The sequence below is a fragment of the Eschrichtius robustus genome, chromosome 20 (assembly GCF_028021215.1).
Source record: "Eschrichtius robustus isolate mEscRob2 chromosome 20, mEscRob2.pri, whole genome shotgun sequence".
Lineage (NCBI taxonomy): Eukaryota > Metazoa > Chordata > Mammalia > Artiodactyla > Eschrichtiidae > Eschrichtius > Eschrichtius robustus.
The window spans coordinates 21,769,550-21,781,494 of record NC_090843.1 but is presented as its reverse complement, the minus strand read 5'-3'; the positions used below and the strand labels follow the sequence as shown (position 1 = coordinate 21,781,494).

The following is an 11,945-nucleotide window of genomic DNA, read 5'->3' as shown; positions in this document are numbered from 1 at the left end:
ATATTCCATCACATACATGTACCACATCTTCTTTATCCATTCCTCTGTCAATGGACATTTAGGTTAAGTAAGTCAGACAGAGAAAGACAAATGTCATATGATGTGGAATCTAAAACGATGATACAAATGAACTTATTTACAAAACAGAAAGAGACTCAGACTTCAAAAACAAGCTTAGGGGAAAGGTGGGGGGAAGGGATAAATTAAGAGTTTGGGATTAACACATACACACTACTATATATAAAATAGATCATCAACAAGGACCTACTGCATAGCACAGGGAACCCTACTCAATATTCTGTAATAACCTATATGGGAAAAGAATCTGAGAAAGAATGGATATTTGTATACGTATAACTGAATCACTTTACTGTACACCTGAAACTAACAAAACATTATAAATCAACTATACCCCAATATAAAATAAAAAGTAAATTTTTAAATAAATAAATAAATAGAAGGCATTCTTAGCTAACTTGTGTAAGGCAAGTGGTGAAACCAAGCATGTACCTCGAGCGTGAGGTAATCGTGGGGAGCATGTGGAGTCATGTGACCCACAGGGCAAATGTTGGCTATTCTCATCACTGGACTTTTAGGATGTTGCTGGTTGAGGTCACTACCATACCAATGGATACCTTCCTGCCTGCAGCGTTTTTCTTCTTTTGAATTATTTCCCTGGGACAAATTCAAAATCCTTTCTCCAGCCCTTTCTGCATCTGTCAGATCCAAAAGAAGCAGGTAGCAGTAAATCCTGCAGCAGCTGAGGCCCAGGACCAAGTCGTGGCAGCTCCCCTGCTATGAGCTGCCTGCAGCGGGTGACCCAGAGCTGCTCATTCTAGCTGAGGCCCGTGTGCCAGAGATGACATCATCAAGGAAGATGAGTTCTCAGCAGTGGAGACGGGAGACGAGAGGGGAGCAGGACTTTTTGTCTCTTGGGATTGCTACCTCATCCTGAGGGGGGAGGAAAATGGTACAAATGCAGAAGACAGGCTTGCTTAGTAGTCCTTTGAGAACAGTCCAGAAAATTCCCATGGGAGTGTAGGTGTCACGTCGGAGCGGAGTTAGATGGGGCTGAGTGTTGGGGTTGAGGCCTCAGCCTTGGAATCTTCTGCATGAGAAGAAATGCATGACTAAGTGCGGAGGAAGGAAGGAAACTCCAAAAGAGGAGGCAGGGTCCGAGATGGGGGCTCTCCACTGGATAGGTTTCAGGGGATCCTGAGTCCTCAGAATCGTATGCAATATTTTGCGTGTGTGTGATCCAGATGTCAGTTAAGACACCCGATCCTTTGAGTTCCAATAAAATCAGTGCCTACTCCATCCCACATGCACCCCTCCCAGCCCCTCCAAGGATTCTGGCATCTTGATAATGAATTTCCTGTTCATCACTGGCTCTATGGTCTTCCAAATTAGTTGTTTGCGGAGCATCTCACCACCTTGCAGGTACTGCCCTTGTTCTACTCTGGATTGACCTGGACGTGGAAATCAGCTCCTCTCTGTGACTTCAATACACACACAAAATCACTCATACACAAGTATATTGCAGACTGGGCTAAAGACTCAAGGGCCTGTCAGGTAGAGTAGACATTCGTTTTGTTTCAATACTGTTTGTGTGTGTGTTGTGTCTTTGTTTTTTATCTGCCCAGTGTCTCTTTCACCATCGGGTATAAACAGAGGACTCTTTTCCCCAATTCCATGATTCTGAAAGTGTTGCCATATACAGTATCCAAGCTCACCAGCCACCGGGCTAAGCAACTGACCCAGGCCTGGCCCAATCCAACTAAGGTACCCTGTCCCCCAGAGACCGGGGTGACTGAGCTGGCTCAAGGTAGGCCTGGGGCTGCTGGGGCCATCTTCCCAACTGTGTGGAAGAGGCCTCTCTACAGGAAAGAGAATGAAGACCAAAAGATGCCAAGCCAAGAGAGACAGAGGGACAAGAAGGGAGTGTCCTTTGAGTCCCTGGATTCTCTTGAGCTACCACAATGTGAACAGCGCCCCCTTGAGTTGTACATCTCAGTGGGACCATGGCTCTATCATCAACTTCCCAGCTAGGTGGGTCAACACATTTCATTTTTCCTGGGTTTTTTCTTAAGAAATTTGAATTGTGGTTTAATCACTTGCTACCAGAAGTCTGAATACAGCAAGGGTTTCCGTCTACTTTACCTTGCTGGTCCTCAAAGTTTGGCCAAGTCTGCTACACATTTTTTGGTATAGAAGTCATGGAGAGGGGCTGATTTCCAGTCTGGGTCAACCCAGAGCAAAAGGAAGGCAGCACCTGCAGGGCAGTGAGACTCTGCAAACAGAACTATTTTCTTATACAGCATGGTCAGTCATCCCTTTGTTAAGGTTGGGCCTTTCATGCCCTGCTCTGGGACCTGAAGTCCCATCAAGTCATTTTTGCAAAGGAAAACATTTTCTTTCCCAAAAGGATCTGAAGGCTAAAACAGTTATATTTTCATAGTGTGTGTATTTTTTTTCTGTGTGAATTTTTCTGGAGAGAAGATTGGTCAGCTTCATTCAATTCAAAGAGTTCCGTGACTCAGAAAACAAGATACAGTAAGTCCCCTACATACAAACGAGTTCCGTTTCGAGAGCATGTTTGTAATTCCACTTTGTTCATTAAGTCCAACAAAGTTAGCCTAGGTACCCAACTAACACAATCGCTATACAGTACTGTACTGTAATAGGTTGATAATACTTTTCACACAAATAATACATAAAAAACAAACACAAAAAATACAGAAAACATTTTTAATACAGTACCTTGAAAAGTACAGTAGTACAGTACAACAGCTGGCGCTTCTTAGCAGTACTAGCTACATCACCGCTGCTTTTACACTTGCTTCCGGACATCCTGGGCTTGAAATAAAGATATTGTACTACTGGGCTTCCCTGGTGGCGCAGTGGTTGAGAGTCTGCCTGCCAATGCAGGGGACACGGGTTCGAGCCCTGGTCTGGGAAGATCCCACATGCCGCGGAGCAACTAACCGCGTGAGCCACAACTACTGAGCCTGCGCGTCTGGAGCCTGTGCTCCGCAACAAGAGAGGCCGCGACAGTGAGAGGCCCGCGCACCGCGTTGAAGAGTGGCCCCCGCTTGCCGCAACTGGAGAAAGCCCTCGCACAGAAACGAAGACCCAACACGGCCAAAAATGAATAAATAAATAAATAAAAATTAAAAAAAAAAAAAAGACCTATGTTAGTAAGGGAATGACGTTTCAAAGAAAAAAAAGAAAGATACTGTACTACTGTACTCTATATCAGGGGTCCCCAACCCCCGGGCCACAGACCGGTACCGGTCCGTGTCCTGTTAGGAACTGGGCTGCACAGCAGGAAGTGAGCAGCGGGCGAGCGAGCAAAGCTTCATCTGCCGCTCCCCGTCACTCGCATTACTGCCTGAACCATCCCCCGCCCCCGGTCTGTGCAAAAATTGTCTTCCATGAAAACCCGTCCCTGGTGCGGGAAAGTTTGGTGACTGCTGCTCTATACAATACTGTAAGTAAAGTACACAAAAGCACAACCACTGCAGAGGATGCATGCACGTGACAATGTACGCCAGACACGTAAACTAACTTACGTGATTGGACATGCGAGCTCACGCTTGCATCTTTGAAATTTCACAGTTTGGAGGTTCATATGTAGGGGACTTACTGTAGGAGAAAGGAAGGTGATGGGGGGGGGAGGGCAAGGGGTCCTCATACACTAGAGCAGGACGGAGGAACTCGCTGCCAGAAGGAAGCCAGAGTCAGACACTACAGGGCAGATCGCACACTGTTCCAACCAGAAGAGTCCTGAGAAGTTTTCAAACATTTTCAGCCTCAGGACCCTTTGTTTCAAACAAAATCTTACCAGAAAACCCAATCTGTAAAACAGACAAAAGGAGTCAGGGAAGGTGGTAAGGGGGAGAGGAAGCCTTGAGCACCAAAGCCCCCAGAGAGACCCTGAGGAAGGTTCCGTGAAATCTTTAAGTCTCCTCAGTGGGCACTTTGGAAAATCCCTGGATCTAATCGACTCATTTTACAGATGGGGAAACAGGCCCACCCAAAAGTGAGTTGCTTGAGTGGTCCAGCTCGTTGTAACATCATCGGAACTAGAAAAGAAGACTCCCAGTCTCCAGTGGTCAGGTCTGTGCTCTTCTTGCTGCCTGGGAAAATGTGAAAAATGCACTTTCTGCCCCCGAAGCTCAGGGTGCTCTGTCTCTCCCAAAGCCCACACACGGGGCCTGCCTCCAGTCCTGTAAAATGCGCCCACTCCAGCCCCGTGGCCCTCCCAGCCTTTCTGGGCAGGACACTGGAGAGAGCTGTGGAGGAGGGGCTGGAAGACGCCGCCCCACTCAGCTGGCAACACGAGGGTCCAGGCTGAGTGTCATCTATCACAGCCCCCCGAGGAGGAGCCCGTGTGAACCCGGGGCCTCAGGGAGCAAGATCTGCTCGGGGCAGAGTCCCAAGACATCTCACTTTACAAGGATGGAATTTCATGACTTGTGTACTTTAATTAAAGTTTTATTTTTATGGAATTTTAGCTAAAGTTCCCCCACTCCTGCAGCTCGCTCATTGTTATTAAAAACCATGACAAGAGGAGGGCAAAACAAAAAACAAACAAACAAAAAACACTGTCCGAGTGGCGAAAATGAAGCCACCTTTTAGAAAAGATCTAACAGCATTCTATACTTCAAACCCGCTCCCAACCTTCCGATGCTGATTCCGCCCCCATGACTTCACAGATCAGACTTTAAGTCTGTGGCTTATTGACTTCTGAGCCTCCTGGGGCTTATAGGATTATTCTGGATTTAATCCTTTAATAATTTTTCCTCCCTCCTGTCTAAGGCCTGGTTTTCCAGCTGAAATCGGCCAGGGTGAAACAGCTTGCTTCCAGCCCTGATGGATTCCCCTCTCAGACTGCTCTCCTCTGTTACTGTAAGAAAATTAAGGAGGGGAGCTGGGACTTACAAAGAGAAAGTTTAAGGTCCCTGTTCCGAAGCTGTGGTGGAGAAGAAGAGGCAGCCATGCCAAGACCTGTGCTTGAAGCCTGCAAGATATTATCCTCTTTATTCCTTACCACAGCCTGGCAAGGGAGGGTTATACTCCCCATTTTACAGAAGAAGAAACTGAGGCTCAATGACAAAAATAACTTGCTCAAGTTGACCCAGGTGGGAAGAAGCAGATCCAGGCTTTGAACTCTCTGCAGCTGGACTTGGGAGTCTCTGGGCACTACCCCCCTCCACACCAACCTGTTGTCCCATTCAGCTGAGCGCGTGGCTAGACAGGGGCCACCCTGGAATGGGGAGTTGGGGGGAGAAGACCCCTTGCTCAGCCAAGCAGCCCTGGCACTTAAAGAGTCAGTGATGCCCCAAGCTGATCCCTCTCACCAACACGTTCCCCAAGATGAGCAGGTGCAACCCAGTTCAAAGGGCCCTGACCGAGCACCCACTGTAAACCGGGAAGGGTGCTAGAGGCGGGAGAACAGAGGAGGAGGAACAAATACCCCATCTGGGGCGGAAACCAAACCCATTCGAACAAATATAACAGACCGTGATGTTGCCGCCGGGTGGGAGCCCAGGGGAACCAGTGAGGCTCTGACCTGCACGGAGCGGAGGTGGCACATCCGGACTCAGCCTAGAATGGATGTGTTGGATTTCGACCAGCAAAGAAGGAACGAGGGGATTGCTGAGCAGGGGCGACAGCATGAGCAAAGGTGTGAGCTGTGGAAGAAACGGTACATTGAAGAAACTGTAGGAAACACGGTTCAAAGTGTGGAAGGGGAAGGGGCAGCTACAAAGATGATTAAGACAGAGGATGTGTCCTCATAGTTTGGGGCAGGGGCTGAGATCTCACCTGGCCATGTGGCTGGAGCATGAGGTGGCAGGAAAGGCAGCTGGTTTTCAGATGGTGCTCAAGAAAAGGGACAGGGTCCCCATGTCCTTTCATCATCTGGGCATTCCCGGGTCTCAAAGGGAGAAAAGCAACTTGAAACCCTGACTCCCATTCCTCCTCTGGCATCTCTGCCTAGCAGCTGAATCAGTGACCCTCCTGTTTCAGGCTTTCTGGGAGACCTGCAGAAAGTGGGGGTGACCCCCACTCATGCTCCAGAGATCCCCCACGAACCAGCCCTCTTGCCCGGGCACTCCCCTCTGCACAATAGCAGCCAGGTCCTTAAAGGGCAGGCTCTGTCTGCCACCCTCCTCCCCTCCGCTGAGCTCTGTGACCAGCAAGTCGGTTCTGCGTCCACAATTCAATCAACAAACCTCCAGTTTGTTGAAGTGGGCAACTTCACTGTGTATTGGGCTATAGAGCTGAAAAAGACCGTCCCAGCCCTCCCAGTAGAAGAAAACTACAAACAGGTCATAGCAACACAGCAGAATAAGTTCTATCACTGGAGGTGCTCACGTGGGGCTAGAGCAGCATCAATATCTCCTGCGATCTTGTTAGAAGTACAAATTCACAGGTCTTGCTCCAGACCTGTTGATTAAGAAACTGGGGGTGGGCCTAGCAATCTGTATTTTAACAAACCCTCCAGGTAACTCTGACACAGGCTAATGTTTGAGAATCTGTGAGCTATAGGAATACAGAGGAGAGAGTGGTACTTAACTCTGAATGGAGTGGTGGGGAAGGCTTCCTGGAGGAAGAAACTCTTTCAGGAAATCTTCAAGAACAAGGAGCCATATGAAGGGGCAAAAACATGCCCCGAGTGGATGAAGCTGTGTGAGCAGAAGTACAGAGGGTGAGGGGCTCTGGGTGTTTTCAAAGAACTGCAGGGACAGTGGGTTGTCAATGGGGTGGTTGTGATGAAGCTGGAGGGGCTGGGGAAAGAAAGAATAAAAGCTTTCAGAGTTTCTGAGAAAAGGAAGGTGAGAAAGAGAGTTCGGGTGCGCAGGTGGACCCCCTGCAGTAAACAGCCCAGCCTGAGCCATGCAGGACAGATCCCCCAGGGACTTGGAAGCCCGCCCCCCACCTCGCCCCAAAACTCCTCCTGTTAACCAAAGCGGCATGACCTCATGTGTTATGGCTGCAAAGGCGCGGGAGAGGCCAGATCCGGTGTTTGTATTGAAATTAATTGGGGACTCCGTGGATGATGGAGGTTCTGAGGAATGCACAGCACACACACCCCCGCAAGTGACCCCGCGAACAATGGTGTCGCTTACGACCACCGCGGCCCCCAGCAGTTCACATCTGCACGTCCACAGCCCTTCTCGATGAAATCATAATCACAGACAGATATGAATAGTTAAAATCCAAAGCAGATACCTACAGGGATTTGGGATGGGGAGGACTCAGGACAGCACCCCCAGAGCTATTTTCAGCCTAGGAAAAGGAGCCCCCATTTTACCAGGGTAGCGGCTTGTCAATCAGGAAAATCCCATCACTCGCCCCCAGCCCTGATTTATGGTGATTCAGAGGGGAGATGCTGCCAGGAACAGGGCTGGGGCCAGGAAAATTTCATCTGTCTGGAATCCGACAGGAAAAAAGAGGCCTGGAAATTTCAGAGGAAGCTGGGATCGGTGCCGGCACAGCGCCTCTGTTTGTGTTCGCTCAGCTGGCTCCTGTTAGCGAGTGAAGGGTCCGCTGAGGAAAAGCGTCAGGCCAGGTTTTTCCATCACTCCAGAACCTTGAGCTTGATCCCCAGGCAGCGGTTGCTCCCGCGACCTCCGCCCCCAAACAACAGGAGCCTTCACCAGGTTTCCCCTGGGCCCCCAGCCCTGGGCCGCATCTTAAATCAACATTTTGTTTTCTTCTCTTTTCTCTTACCAAAAAAAAAAAAAAGTAGCTAAGAGATTTTATCTTTTTTGTTGTTTGTTTAATCAGACTTTGGCACATTCAAGAAGCAGGGTTCAATACGACCACTAATTAATTCAATTTAGTTTTCATTTCCTCCCCTGGAGTGGCCCAGCTCTCCTGAAGTGTCTTCTCATTTGACCTCTCTACTGCTGGGGCACCAGGAACCCCTGACTTCCAAATCTGATGCTGTGAGCTCTAGAATGAAGCCAGGGCTGAGGGCTCTGCTCAAAATCTTGCTGCAAGCGTAGCAAATCCTAGAGGGGCAAACAAGACTATGTCCTCTCCATTCACGCATTCATTCATTCACTCAGAGCCTATTTTCTGCCAGGCCCTGTACTGCGGGTGTGGGGCTGGGGCGCTGCGGGAGGGGAGGGGATACAAAATGGTCATGACCTGTCCTCCAAGAGCTCACAGTTTGGTGGGGGTGGGTGGAGGAGGGGTGTGGGCGCAGCCCTGTAAATAAATAACCACGTTGTAGAGGAATGAATGGGATAACTGAGGTAAACAGAGGAGAATCACAGAGCACAACAGGAGAAGACCCTTGGGCTGGTTCAGGGGACAAGGCATCCAAGGGGAAGGAACCATATGTGCAAAGACAGAGGAGCAGGAAAGAAGGAAAGACACACACAGCAACATCCCGAGGAGTCTGGTGAGCCCGGAACACAGATGGGATTCAAGGGCTGGGCTGGCTCAGGAACAGGGTCTGTTTAGGGTGTTGGGACTTATGCCCAGGGCGCTGGAGAGTTTATCTGGGGAACACTGAGGTCAGATGTGCATTTTGTCCAGGTGACCCTGATGGTGCTGTGGAAGCTAGGGTGCAAAGTGGTGAGGCTAGAGGAGAGGGACCAGTCAGAAGAGAGCACAGGGGTGGACCAGGCAGGGCAAAGGGGCTGAAGGGCAGGGTTTAAAAGGCATTTAGAATCCCAATTCTGTTACCCCCAGTGGCTGGCAGATAGGAGCTGTTCAATAATCAAATGCCGGTGGGCCAGGGGAGACCTAACTTCCTAAGGAATCCAAAGAAAAATCTCATGCCACAATCTCCAAAGAACAGAAAGTGTCCAGGCCCACAGCTCCTTCATACAGGCTGGCTGGGGCTGTGGTCAGCCAGGGACCCAGGGGAAGTGAGCCCTGGGGGCCTGACAGTGACCTACAGCTGCCCGTCTTGGGACCCAGGGTCTCCAGGACACTGGGGGAAACTCTGGAAGATCAGTGAGGCACTTCCTGGGGCACAGAAGGTAAGGGGGGTGCCCCAACCCTCAGAAATCAAGATAGATAATATTTGAATGCAGTATTTTAATCAAAATTAATGCAAAAATTCATGATGAACAAAATACAAATTTTTCGAATAAAGACAAGATCCAACCTTGTTCTCAGTCCGCTGCCTCATCCTCCTTAGCCCAGCCCTGGTTCCAATAAAACTTTATTTTAAAAAGCAGGCAGGCATCATCAAAAAATCTACAAACAATAAATGCTGGAGAGGGTGTGGAGAAAAGGGTACCCTCTTGCACTGTTGGTGGGAATGTAAATTGATACAGCCACTAGGGAGAACAGTATGGAGGTTCCTTAAAAAACTAAAAATAGAACTACCATACGACCTAGCAATCCCACTACTGGGCATATACCCTGAGAAAACCGTAATTCAAAAAGAGTCATGTACCACAATGTTCATTGCAGCACTATTTACAATAGCCAGGACATGGAAGCAACCTAAGTGTCCATCGACAGATGAACAGATAAAGAAGATGTGACACATATGTACAATGGAATATTACTCAGCCATAAAAAGACACGAAATTGAGTTATTTGTAGTGAGGTGGATGGACCTAGAGTCTGTCATACAGAGTGAAGTAAGTCAGAAAGAGAAAAACAAATACCGTATGCTAACACATATATGTGGAATCTAAAAAAAAAAAAAAAAAAAATGGTTCTGAAGAACCTAGGGGCAGGACAGGAATAAAGACGCAGATGTAGAGAATGGACTTGAGGACACAGGGAGGGAGAAGGGTAAGCTGGGACGAAGTGAGAGAGTGGCATGGACATATATACACTACCAAATCTAAAATAGATAGCTAGTGGGAAGCAGCTGCATCACGTAGGGAGATCAGCTCTGTGTTTGGTGACCCCATAGAGGGGTGGGATAGGGAGGATGGGAGGGAGGGGATATGGGGATATATGTATATGTATAGCTGATTCACTTTGCTATAAAGCAGAAACTAACACACCACTGTAAAGCAATTATACTCCAATAAAGATGTTTAAAAAAAAAAAAAAAAAAAAAGCAGGCAGGGACTTCCCTGGTGGTCCAGTGGGTAAGACTCCATTCTCCCAGTGCAGGGGGCTGGGGTTCGATCCCTGGTTGGGAAACTAGATCCCGCATGCCACAACTAAGACCCAGAGCAGCCAAAAATAATAGATAAATAATTTTTTTTTAAGTCTTTACCAAAATCATAAGTGAAAAAAAAAACCAACTTATGTTTAAAAACTTGATAAATAAAATAAAATAAAAAGCAGGCAGCCAGCCCATGGGCTGTAGTTTACTGATTTTTTTGAACATTGTGTTAAATTTCATTTCTCTTGATTACTGGGTTTTTTGGTGCCTCATTATATTTGGGGCCTATAGCCAGTGCCTACTCCCCTCATCCTAGATCTGGGCCTGCCACAGAGGGTCCCTTTCTGGAGTACAAACCCCAGGGAGAAGAGGTCAGGCCTGCAGAGATCAATATACCATGTGAATTTGGCTTGAGATCACTCTGATACCACATGTGCTGAGAGCTCCATGCTGGTCAGCAACTCAGAACCAAGGGACTCCACAGATCCTGGCTCCCTGTCTCTTGGAAAATCTGATGCTACCGTATACCTGGGAAGAGTTTAGCAAGCTTTCTTTTTTTTTTAATCTATTTTTTGGGGTGGGACCAAAGTGAGGCGGCAGGGCAGGGGCTGGCACCTCCCGCAGCAACCATGGCGTATACTGGCCTCACGGTGCCTCTCATCGTGATAAGCGTGTTCCGGGGCTTCGTCGGCTTCCTGGTGCCCTGGTTCATCCCAAAGGCTCCCAACCGGGGACTCAGTATCACCATGTTGGTGACCTCTTCCGTTTGCTGCTACCTCTTTTGGCTGATTGCAATTCTGGCCCAACTCAACCCTCTCTTTGGACCACAGTTAAAAAATGAAACCATCTGGTACCTCAAGCATCATTGACCTTGAGGGAGAAGACCTGCTCGCCAGTGCTCAGTCGCTGAGGTCACGAAGAGAACTCCTCTGGATGCAAAATCACCTCCATACGCAGACCACCTTCCTTGACTCGCCCACTTTGGCCATCAGAGCTGCCTTAAACGTTCCCACCACATTTGAATATCTTATTCTACAATGCAGTATTTTTTCCTATCACATTTTTTACACTTTGATGAATGATGTGCCTATTGAATCTAAACTGTGCTGCCTCTATAAAATGTTTATGTACTCTTCCAAGATAGAAAGTGCTGTTCTTCTGAGAAATAACATTACTCTCTCCTCGGAAACTGTGGATTTGAAGATGGTTCCTGCCTGCTCACAACATGAGAATCAGAGAAGTGTTTAAAAACTGTTACGTGACAGTAAGACTCCAGTGGGGCCGTCAGTAAGAGAACATGTTCAGAGGGAAAATCTGTCCCACCAGAATTATACCAAAGTATATTTTCAGGATGAATTTCTTATTTCTGTCCTCTTTTGGAATGAGTTCTTTTTCTGCTTTCTATGGAAAAAAATCTATTTTTTATTGAAGTATAGTTGAATTACAATGTTGTGTTAATTACTGCTGTACAGCAAAGTGACTCAGTTATACATATATATATTCTTTTTCATATTCTTTTCCATTATGGTTTATCACAGGATATTGAATATAGTTCCCTGCGCTTTCCAGTAGGACCTTGTTGTTTATCCATTCTATATATACCAGTTTGCATCTACTAACCCCAAACTCCCGCTCCTACCCTCTCCAACCCCCCTTCCCCTTGGCAACCACCAGTCCGTTCTCTATGTCCCTGATTTTGTTTCTGTTTTTTAGATAGGTTCATATGTGTCATATTTTAGATTCCACATGTAAGTGATATCGTATGGTATTTGTCTCTGTCTTTCTAACTTACTTCACTTAGTATGATAATCTCTAGTTGCATCCATGTTGCTGCAAATGGCATTAT

General features: G+C 47.6%; 1 pseudogene; it reads left to right on the top strand.

Annotated features, from left to right (window-relative positions):
* Window positions 1-10,728: 10,728 nt before the first annotated feature.
* Window positions 10,729-10,978, top strand: LOC137754264 (V-type proton ATPase subunit e 1 pseudogene; annotated as a pseudogene).
* Window positions 10,979-11,945: the final 967 nt, after the last annotated feature.